This window comes from Callionymus lyra, chromosome 2 (assembly GCF_982586985.1).
Source record: "Callionymus lyra chromosome 2, fCalLyr1.hap1.1, whole genome shotgun sequence".
Taxonomy (NCBI): domain Eukaryota; kingdom Metazoa; phylum Chordata; class Actinopteri; order Syngnathiformes; family Callionymidae; genus Callionymus; species Callionymus lyra.
The window spans coordinates 10573587-10585913 of NC_141819.1; the positions used below are offsets into that span (position 1 = coordinate 10573587).

The window sequence follows — 12327 nt, forward strand, 5'->3', positions numbered from 1 at the left end:
GTCTTTATATATATTTATATTAATATACATATAACAAGGTTGGGTAGTGGTACATTCAGGCAGGCCTCCTACAGTAGGGATGAGCCTATCTAGAGAACCACATGTCAGTTATGATCTCGCTATTGTTCACCAACTTCCAGTCCTCTTACCATGTTTGACCACCGCAGGATCATGTTTTATTGTGAAAATCCAGCTATGTAGTCGTCACAAAGTCAGCTCTCCTGCTCGGACTTGGTCTGAATTGTTCTTGATTTTGTTGTGCTGTGAATAATTTCTATAAGTCCACTACCATTATTACAGGAACCAGTTGGTTTTCTTTAAAGTTAGTCAATTTCTTAACTGCTTTCATTTTTAACTGTGTTCCTGCGAAGAAAGGTTTTCATTGCTAAGGGTTTACATTTAAACTCAAGAGCTCAAAATGTTGTTTTCAAGTGTAAAAAGACTAAACAGAGGCTAGAACTCCAGCCAGACTGACTCTTAAAAATAAGCTTTTTATCCAGTGTACGAAAACCTCTCCCAGAGAAAGGCTTTCATTCACTGACCAATCAGATGTGTTGTCACCACCATTCTGATCTTGCGTTTATGTACCAGTTTGGAGAAAATGTAGGATTTCCTTGAACAATGGAAAAAGGTTATCGGCTTTATATCAACGAGTGTTGTATCAGGAATGTAACCTTCTGTCTGTTTTAGTTTCATGTCGACTAAGGGTTGGGATTATTTTCAGAGTAATCTGTTGTTTTTTAGAGTTATAGACAAAAATGTTTGTTCATTTTAATGTAGCGACTGGAGCTCAGTTATGTTAGTCTTCATCTTTGTCCAAAAAGACACTTAAAAACATCCAAATACCTCCATACTGCTCGTCTGTAACGTCCCTCTTGTTTTAGGGTTATAGTTTATATTTTTGTTTTGTTTTTAGCAGATGCTCCGAGTCTCTGCTCCAGCTAGAAGTTCATCTTCATTAAAACACATTGCAGGTGTCAGTGTGCAAGATTAACTCTGATAGCTTGGGACCTTCTGGAAAAAAAAAACAAGTTTAAAATATAGACTTGTTTAATTTTATCGGAGCAATTCCTATTGTCGAGGCTTCAACACAAGAGGGACGTTACAGACGAGCAGTATGGAGGTATTTGGATGTTTTTAAGTGTCTTTTTGGACGAAGATGAAGACAAAGACAACTGAGCTCCAGTCGCTACATTAAAATGAACAAACATTTTTGTCTATAACTCTAAAAAGAACAAATTAATACTGAAAATAATCCCAACCCTTTGTTGAAATGAGGCTGAGTGATTGAATATTAAATATTGTGTGACATAAAGGGAGATTAATAGCATATATAGTTGCTCTTTAAAGCTCGAGCCTTTTGTTTTAATTGAATGACCTCTGAATGAATTTAAAATGAACATTAAACTAATTCTAAACTAATAAGTGTTGTGAATTAAATACCTCATATTTCAAAGTCATTGTTTAAGAAATCTTCCACTTTTAAACATACATTTATAAAATACATGAAGCTCCCACGAACCTATTAAAACAAAATACTTTTTTTAATTAAACTTAAACTAAATTTGAATTTATTTTCAGTCAAAAGAGACCATTTTGTATTTGTCTTGTTAAAATGGCACCTGAAGACTAATATCTAGTCTAAAATATATATATATATATATTTCCAGGAGAAAATGTGCTTTGAAGCTGAAATCAGACTATAAAACAAGCAAATGTCATTATTGATCGCCGCTGACCACAGGGCAAAAAAAAAAAAAGGTGTCTGTGGTGTGATCAGCACAATAAACCTCATCTATAAAATAATAGTCACGAGATGTGACACTTTGCCAGCGTGGACAATGACCAATCCTAAACTTCAGTCGAGTTTTTTTTTTTTTAAAAAAAGGTTAAAAAAAAAAAAAACTAGATTCATGAATCCAATGTCAATAAGATCTCGAGAACAAATCTGGGTGTGTTGAACCATCCGAGGAAGAAAAGGCTGATGTGAGAAGATGGAGAGACATGTGTGCTGAGGGGTTGGCTGGAGAGAGGGAGGGCCGGACGCATGACATCATTCCTTCAGCTTCCCTGCGTGGACCGAGATCTGCTTTTCCTCCTCCAAGTGCGCACGAAGGCTGGAGCTGAGGGAGCGACTCTGCGCTCAGACGCGTCCGAGCCGAGCAACTCCTGGGCTGGATTCTAAAGATCTGGCCAACCGTAGTGCACTCTTGGAACCACGGACCTTTTTTTTTCCTTTTCCGAGCATATTTTAAAAACCCGCGGATTATCTTTTTTTTGTGTGTTACGATGAAGACGTGAGGGTTTTACACGAGGAGAGGAAAAAAAAAAAACCTAAAAGACTGACGGGAAAAAAAGGTATGTAAAGTCGCGTTGTTGGATGTATTTAACGCAGGTGTTTTATTGTCGAGAGACAAAAAGAAAAAACGAGTTTCAGTGGAAGGTTTTTTTTTTTATTGTCCCGTGGACTCCGCGGGGGAGCGGACTCCTGCCTCCGCAAAGATGGTGCTGATGCTGAGGCTGGTACCATGGCATCCTCAGCATCTTTAGTTACCGCAGCACTTTTTGGAGAAACAGGGCACACATTCATGTATGTGTGTGTGTGGGGGGGGGAGTGTGCGCGAACGCGCGTGCACGTCCATCCACCGCTCGCTCGCAAAATCATCTTTTTTTTTACTCACACAGAAGAAGCCAGTCAAAAAAAACACTCTATTATAGAAGCAACACGATTTATTTTCTTTATACTTAAACTAATGTTTGCGTTTTTTCATTTGACTTGTTTCTCTTTTTGCGTCCGGATTATTTGCGCATCCTTCAGTGGCGCAAATGAATCTCAATTTTTAAGGGGCGCCTCTTAAACTCTCTGTTGAACCACAGCAAAAAGGCTGTGGGTTTTTTCCGGTACCACTGGTGATTGAAACAAGATTGCATAGTTTGAAAAAAAAAAAAAAGGAAAAAAGCTTTTGAATATTTTATTACCAAAAAGCTTGTGTGGTAAACCTTCAAACCCTCACAGTCATTTGCTTTATGAGGTTGGGTTGAAGTTGTGAAATGCTCTTAAATGCCTTCATTGCGTTGATGGCGTCCTGCATTTGAAAAGCTCAAATCAGGAAACAATCCCTTTCGCCGCCGCCGCCCAGGCTGTTAAAGAAAATGGCTTTATTCATTTTTCTCCGAGCCTGTGGTAACTTAGTTACGGCTTTTTATGGCGTCTGGAAATGGCTCAGAGGCGTGCGCCGCGATGTAATGTAATCAAATTTATGATGTTTCTGTGTATTACAATTCCCTGTTATGCTCCGTCACGTGAAAAATTCGGAATGACACACACACACACACAGACACACACACACACACACATATATGCAACAGAATGCCCAGGAGCGTTGGGGAGAAGCAGGTACAACATCCAGCCCTGGTTTTGTCCGAGGGCGAGCACACACCAACCCCTCCTGGAAATGCTCCAAAACATTTCTTCTTTTTTTCTACAATTCGTGGACTTATGCCACCACAGATTTATTCAGGCATCCAATCACACGCTTCTTGACTTTCCCCCTTTTCCGGGCGAAAAAAAGAAAAAAAAATGTTTCAATTACAACTTGAAGTTTGGCCTCATTCAAGATAAATTGTGTGTAAAAACCACACTGAGTATGAAAAAGTTTGACGGTACCTCGAGACTGGAGGCACTTAAAAGGTGGATATGAAGACGTGGTGCTGCCCAATAACAATGACAGGAGGGAGTTACTCATTCTCTGCTGCCTTAACCGAGGCGAGCGGAAGGACAGCCATTACGACAGTCCTCACTTCAGACTTAATGGACTGTATATGTTTTATGAAGCGTCTCCTCACACAGCGTTTGTTCATAGAGCACTCAAATAGCCGTGTACGACATGATCACTTGCCGGAATATGTCTGGGTGTATTTTTGTTTTATAGATATAATTAGAGGTTGTTTTTTTAATGTAGAGAAGACTTGGGTTAAGAAACACTTAAGATCGTCAGTCGTTTTGAGTGTTTCTATTGTGTTGATGGAGTGATACGTGATTTTTTAGAAACATGAATCTTGAAGATGGCGTTAATAATATTCTTAGTCCAAGATAAGACCAGGAAGTGACGGACTGGTCTGATCTGATGCAGTCTGATCTCATTCGATGTTGCTTCTCTGGCAAATGACATGAAATAAAACAGAAAAGGACAAGAAGGTTTTTTTTAAAGAAGGTTTTTCCATAGAGGGACTCGACGACATTGCACCTGTTAAACGGCATAATATTCCGTCCCTGAGTCAGGAAGGATACAAACAATGTTCGATAAATAAACCACAAGATATATTTGGTGGTGATTTTGAGCCATCTGTTAATGTTCTTCGTGTCCATCTGAGATGAGGCTGAACTCTTGGAAGTCATTAGATCATTTCTCAAAAAGATGTGAAGCATGAGATTTGCAGAGTAAGGAATGAAACAAAAGGTGATAAGGACAGATCCCTGAGGAACCCCTCTGCTATATGGTCTATTGCTGACGGTTCTTCGTTCTCACTGTCCGTAGTTTCCCTGGTCGTTGTAGTCAAGGGTTCAGGTGGAGGCGAATCTTAGCCAGTCCTCCATCATATACAAGTCTGGCTTCTTTAGGGATGACGTAGATCTTAGCAGAAGGTAAGTGAGGTCCACTGTTGCCAGGACTGATGACAACACTGAAGTAAGGAGCTGGAAAAAAAAACCATTGAAAAACCAAAAAGTTGGGTCACTCTACAGTACTGTTGCAATTTTTCTTTGGGATTTCTTCCTCACAGAGACCAAGCCTGATTCCTAAATCAATATTATCCTTCTTATTGTAACCCAGGTGTTCACTCTTATATAGTACTCATCTTTACCACCCCCTACAGGACAAAATGCACTCCTTTTGAGAAGAAATGCAATATTTTTTCTTAAGTAAAATACCCTTGATTTGTTGTAGTTTTGACATTTGTTTGGAGAAATCCTTAAATTATTTTTTAATCTTGAATAAAAAACATATAAACAAAGGCGTAAATGTCTTGTGAAAACACTAATTGTACCACAAAACAACACAACAACAATAATAACTTGTTTCAATTGGTGAAAAGCGCTGTCAAGTGTGTGATAGTGTTTCAACAGCTGGTTACTATCAGTGTTAAAAAGTAGTAGAAGAAGAAGAAGCTGTTGAGTCATTTCCTGTAAGTGTGTAGTGTTTGATTTGAGACAGTACTCCATGTTGAAATTAGTGCACTACGGAAGCAAGTGCACTGTCTTACAGTGTACTGTAAAGCAGTGCACTTAGAGAAATGCACAATTTGAGGCACAGCACTTGAGTGATGTCGTCACATTTGTAAGGATGTATCACTGTGGAATGGACATAAATTGTGATTATTACTGTAAAAAAGATGAGTACTAGTGTATTTGGGACTTTTGACAGATGGAGAAACTCTTCAGATCTTTGGTTAAAAGCTGAATAGTACTGCTTTATATTTACAAGGACATTGAACAAATGCATTATGTAACACTTAATCAAAAATGTGGATTTCTTAAAGTACATTTTTACATGAAATGGACCAGATACAAAAGACACTGACTTTATTTTTCATACAGTAGAATTCAAGCTGAATAATCCTGCTGTTTGATGAGTTAATACAACTTTTCATTGAAAGAATAATAAACAAACTAATCAATCATATTCAATGTCATCGGGTTCAAGAGCACTAAAGAAAATGTGCTGATCACGTACATCCGAGCGACTTGTGTGGGACGAAAACTCCGGTTGTTCCGACACGTATTTCCCAAAAAACAAAAGAGTGATTAAGGTCACCTTGCAGTCAGGTGACTTTAAGTGTACGGGATGAGGGATTGTTTATTTCACGCTCCCGAAGATGACATCAATCAGCCAGCCTCTCTGTATGTATGAGGCTGGTGATTGAATTGCAAGTGTACGTTGTTTATCCTAGAAAAACGCACCTCAATCACTCACGCGTCAATTTTTTCCTTCGTCCGCCGACGACAAGCGGAAGGATGGTGAGTACAAAGTGTCAGGGGTGGACCTTAAAAAACACCAAAAAAAAAACTAGCTTACTCACAAAAAAAAAAAAAACGCTTATCGCCGTCATCTCCGGTTGAACCTTGGCTCCCGATCTGTCGTCTCGTTATAATCCTCGTGTGAGACGATGTCGATTATACAGTCAAAATGGAAATAGATAGCTGACGGCTTTTAAAAAAAAAGATGGTGAATGTGGGAAAAGGAGACGGTTAAGCGGAGAAAAAAATATTTGATCATGAAGTTCGGTGCCACGAGAAGCTTCGCCAACGCGTGCCGTCTAATTACCAGCCGAGCGCTTGTTAGCTGTCACCTTCACGCAAACGTTTCTCCTTCACCTGCGGAGACGGAAACGATGTGAACCAGGTTTTATTTATTTTTTTAAATCAAAACCCAACGGGTGTTCCACGACGTCAAAGTAATCGCTGAAGAAAATGCAAAGCCAGTGTAACTTGACAGACATCTCGCTGTCCAAACGCTGCCGTCTTCTACGGTATATCTTGTCAGGGAACATATGGTCTGCACATCCCTATGCAAATGCCCGCTGGAATATTCTATCAGGCTTGGAAGAAATATCGCGCCTTCTCTTTTTTTTTCTTGGTGTGACACCTTTAAAAAATCAGGCGAAGATATAAGCTCTTTTAGGGAAGGTGTCGCCAGAATAAGGGTCGAGAAGAAATGTTCCCATGAAGACTCCTGACCTGATTCGGACCCGTCGTTTTCAGCTTGACATTTTTACGGGGTTTGATGTGTTTCATTTCTTCTCTGGTGGAAACATTGATGCGGGGAACGCTGGAGGGAAAAATGTCGTGGGGACAAGTGAGAGACGTTTCCAAGTCTGGTTCCATGTGTTCAAAAGTGGCAAAATCTTAAGCCCCGCCCACTGAAAACACTTCTGGAGATTTAATCGTGTTTACTATAACCACGCCCACTCTGCTGCGATTGGTGAAACATCAAGGTTTGTCACCTCGCATCATCAATCGGGGAAGTCTCCACCGCCAAGGGACTTGTTATGTAAACAAAGCGGGGTGTGATTACAGCTGACTGGAGGAGGAGTGTAGCCATTATTACGTCATAATGGACTCTCGTAACCTCTCTTTCGCCGTGATTTCAGACACATTTTCTAAAGTAAGTACATGGTCATGATGACGAACTTACAGCATCTTGGAGAGGAAGACTTTATCATTTACTAAATGTGAGTCAAGAGAGTTGGGTTTTCACATTAGTTGATTTTTAATAAATAGAGGAAGAAAGTTTTCTCTTCTGTGAAAACAGTGCTTTTGAATTAGTGCTTGTACTGGAGTAGTAATAATGAATAAGTGGTATAAAGTAGAAAGGTTCGAGGAGGTGCTCATATGTATATTATAAATGAATGTTGGTTCAAAAAGTCTGTTACGCCAAAGAGTCTCAAACTCAACTGGCACCAGAATTAAATTATTGTACGACTTAAAAACGCCACTAAGAACACAGTTCACCAAAAATGTGGACGTTTTCTTGTGTGTGTTTTTGGATAAAGCAAAGCTAAAGTCACAACTATTTGGACATGCCTTGTAATTTGACCCCCTAAAATTGTAGGAGAACTATCCATTTAAGTTTATATTTTGCTGTTTAATAATTTGTGGATTTGTTTGTGGTTTCACTGTGAATTTGGTCCATTTTTGCCAAATGATCTTTTTTCGTTTTAAAAGTATGTTTTATCTTAACTATATTATTAAAGCTTTATAATTGATAGTATTTGATGATGATCAACAAACTACAAATATCGTAGAAAGTGTCGATGAAGCTTCATGAAACAGTGTCATTATCTCCTGAGTCCACTAGATGTCACTCTTTGCTCTATAATCTATTGCTTTGAAAAGCTATTCTATTGAAACATCACATCATTTTCTAAGATGAGGGCGCCCCCTACTGTCCTCTTAAAAATATGACACTGTTTCATGAAGCTTCATCAACACATCACTACCAAGAAAACAAATCTCAAAATGCATTTTAAAAGTTTTTCTTCTTCTCTGCCTTTGAAAATATTGTATATACTTAACTCTCTTTCTAAGCATCGGGTGCAAAAATCTCTCTCTCAGCACATTGCGTTAGTATTAAATAAATAAATCCGATTTGTGTCGGAGTGTGTATTTCCAGTGCCAGTGTAGTGAATTAATGATCACTTTGATGTGAGAGCCAGCCCGGAGAGAAACTTTAGATTTGTGTTCCTGCTTCCGTGGTCCAGATATAAACTTGGTAAACACATTTTCATTTTCAGCTTAAGCAAAGATGATGAGAACACAGGTAGCGCCTCGGGGGGTGAAAACACACGGCAATAATAACAATTCATCACCGAGATAACCCTCGCCATTCTTCGCGTGTCGGTGCGAAGGCATGTTTTTCTGGAGAGCAAGACAATTAGGAGATCCGGGAATGGATGAGACAGATGTAAATCTCCCGGGGGACGAGGCTGGCGGAGGGTTATTTGCCACAGCAGCCGGAATCTAGCCTCGAGGGTCATAACTCTTGAAGGTCACGGCAGCAATTCAACATGCTCAAGCCCCCTTTTGTTGCCCGTGACGACCGGCGGCGGGTTATTGGTGGATACTTCTCAGGGGCCGGCGAGCGAGGTCGTTGGCATGTCAGCCGATGATGCATCCGTAGGATGACATGAAGAACAAAACGTTGTCTTGTCTGGTTACTACAGTCAAAAGGATAACGTATGAATGATTCATCCGCCCGCCCTTGATGTTTATATTTAATTCAGCTGCTCGTGAAGAGGCATCATTCGGGGGGATCCTCCCGCGTGGACTTCTGAAGACGGGTCGCCCGTTTTTTTTCAGTGACTTTCCGAGCTATCAGTCCTGATAAAAACCCTCACGCGCCAGGATTGATTCCTTCAACAATAATCCATTTAGACTGAGTGTGCTTGACCAAGTGGCTTTAATAATTGATGGCGATCGCTGGGCGAGCTTCCACTGGGACGCAACAACATGACCTGCAGCGTGGAAGCCGCGAGTGGAGAAGGTTCGGCGTCCGGTCGCCGAGACATTTTGAACGCCGTCGGGAAACATTGAAGCAGGGTTTTAAAGACTTGTAAATTCTATAAACTTTTGCAGTAGAGACGCCCAAACACGGACCGAGCTCAACCGCACAAGGATTAGATTTTATTTTCATTTATTAGTTCCACGAGGGGAAATTTTAGTAACATTAGCATCAGGGGTAAAAAAAAATAACAAGAAAGAGCACAAAAGAATAGTTGAATAAAATACCTAAATAAGAATACAATACAAATATAATTCTAAATGTAAAAACTTGGTAATTCACGAATATACAGTATATACAAAATGTACAACATTTACAAATATGTATCTATGAGTTATCTATTAGAGTTATAGTTTACACAAAATTTGGATGTTTTTTTTTATTTCGATTTGAGAAAGTGAGCCCTGTTTGCGACCGTCATTTGGACATTTCTGCCCGTAACACCAAAAAAACAATGTGTCGATGAAGCTTCATGAAACAGTGTCATTATTTACTTAGTCCACTAGATGTCACTCTTTGCTCTATAATCTATTGCTTTGAAAAGTTATTGTTTTGAAAAATCACATCATTTTTAAACTGAGGGCGCCCCCTACTGTCCACTGAAAAATATGACACTGTTTCATGAAGCTTCACCAGCTCATCTCTATTGAACACTAGTTGTCTAGTGGGTGGCATTATCTGATAAAAAAGGATGTGAGGTTTCAATAGAATAGTTTTTCAAAGCAATAGATTATAGAGCAAAGAGTGACATCTAGTGGACTCAGGAAATAATGACACTGCTTGCAATGATGTAGTAAACTTTGTCATCTCCGTTGTTTGGTATTAGACATCTTAAAACATGATTATGTCAAAATTTGAACTACTTTTTAAATCTTCCCTGAAAATATCTGAGAAAGTCCCTGAACCTTTTTTATCATTTAAAATCAATATTTAAGAGAACAAAGTAATGTGCTTTCCAATCTTTAGTAGGACTGAATAATATATATTTTCATAATTATAATTATGACTGTAATCATTAGTGATGTGTTGATGAAGCTTCATGAAACAGTGTCATATTTTTCAGACGACAGTAGGGGGCGCCATCATCTGAAAAATGATGTGAGGTTATAATAGAACAGCTTTTCAAAGCAATGGATTATACAGTAAATAGTGACATCTAGTGGACTCATAACTAATCACACTGTTTCATGAAGCTTCATCGACACATCACTAGTAATCATTTAAATCAAAATCATTTGACACACCTAGTTCTTCATTCTTTGTGTTATTCGGTGCAACTGCTGTTATAAAATAACGTGCCCAAACTTTTGAGGAAGGTTGTGAAAAAGTCATTTTTCCGAGAACAGAACAGCGAGATCCCCTTTCACGGTTAAAGTCTGACGATGTAACATTACCATGACATTAAACCGCAATTCAAGACACGTGAATAATGAGAGAACATTGCAAACAATAAAATGTCTGATGGATCGTGACGCCTCGGTCGAGATTTACGAGGTAAAAGCTAAAAAAGGGAAATAAAGAGGAGAACGAGTCGCTGGATAAAAGCCCTGTAAAGAGAGGGAAGAAGTTAAAAAGAAGATAAAGCAAATGAAGAATAGTTCCATTGATGCTCGGAGGAAAAGGGCCTTAGGAATTATAAATGACACAGTAGGGAAGAGATGACTGGAAATGAGGCAGGAAGAGATGGATAGGAAGGGGTGGAGGATGGGACCCTTTTAAAGCAAGTCATGAGCAACTATTGATCATGGCAGACTTATGCTCGCCATTGTGCTAAGTGGAGGCATGTCAGCTCGGCTGCCTTCACCGCTGGTCATTATCCCTGCCTCTCCTTCTCTTGTGACCACCATCAACTTGAAAATACACTTTTTGTTCCTCCTTTGTTTTTCCAAAACGTATCTTATTACTTCCCAAAAAAACATTTTATCCCAGCCCAATTTAAAAGGATTCTCTCACAAGGTTTTTTTTTCAAAACTCTCCAAGCCAGGGCCCGACGTATCATTAAGTCCTCTCTTGTTTTGCCGGTTCCATATTCGGCTATTAGGATCCCACATGGCTCTCATAAATCCAGACAGATTTGTTTTATGTGATTCCCTCGGTGTTCACTACCAAGCCCCCTTTTTCCTGAAGCTGTAATTCCCATCACCTGATTAGTTTCCCCCTCCCCGCTTCCCGGGCGCATCTCTGATCCGGGAGAGTTTAGACAGCTTTCGCTATTAAAAGCAACGCGGATTTAGGAGCCATAAAAAAAAAACTACCCGGGTACTCCCGGTATATTTGGAACTCCCTCGGGTTTTACGAGTAAAAACATTTTTTTCTACGATAGAATTGTATTTCGATTATATCCAGCAGGTGGCTAAATAGTGTCGTGACACCAGCGGAACGATAAAAAACAGGTTGAATTTCTCTTAATTAGTAACACCACGTTTTTCACCAGCGTCCCCGAGAGGATCGGCAGTTTGTCACCAGGCCATTGATTATTGGTTCCTAGTAATTGTTTTTGCCTTCTCTTGATTAACAAAACCAGGTTTTTTTTTCTTCAGCTCGATAGCTTAAAGAAAAGAACCTCCGAGTCAAACGCCTGCGGCTTAATGGTGTGTTTTCTCTGGGTTTTAGGTGATGATTAAGAAAAAGGGAAAGAAAAATGCTCGTCATTTGGGACGTTGGCGACCAAAGGAGTATTGTTTCGGTGGCAGAGGAGCAGCCGTGTTCATTAGCGTAGCTCAGCTTGTTAAACGATTGAATTAGGTCACTTTTTTTTCTTTTTTTTTGTGATTGTTGGAATGTGTTCCGGCTCCCGGTTTCATTGAGCTTGATGGCCATTGACAGATTTGGTTTGTTGATCCGACTGGGTCTCTAACCTTATTAGTGGAGGAGGATTAAGGTGGGAGCTGATTTTGACAGGGTTCATGACGACCACTTACTTGGATTGTTATACACACTTTGTGTTAGGATTTGAAGGTTAATATACAAGAGAAAAACATTCTAAATATAGTTGACAAGTCAAGCCAAAGTCAGAAGTTTACGTCAAAACGTAGGAAAACGTGGGTATAAATCAAGGATAATAATCTGAGATCATTTTTTGAAAGGCTGGTCCACTGACTACTAGTGATGTGTCGGTGAAGCTTCATGAAACAGTGTCATAATTTTCCGAGGACAGTAGGGGGCGCCCTCAGCTTTAAAAGGTTGTGATTTTTCAATAGAATAATTTTTCAAAACAATAGATTGTAGAGCAAAGAGTGACATCTAGTGGACTCAGGAAATAATGACA

At 39.5% G+C, this 12327-nt stretch overlaps 1 protein-coding gene across 1 annotated transcript in view; it reads left to right on the forward strand.

Moving 5' to 3' along the window:
* Positions 1 to 2161: 2161 nt before the first annotated feature.
* The window catches only part of ptprsa (protein tyrosine phosphatase receptor type Sa), a 267112-nt gene continuing 256946 nt past the window's right edge, over positions 2162 to 12327 (forward strand). The window contains exon 1 of the mRNA XM_087783494.1: positions 2162 to 2358. The gene's annotated coding sequence lies outside the window, so the exon portion shown is untranslated. The remainder of the gene's footprint in view (positions 2359 to 12327) is intronic.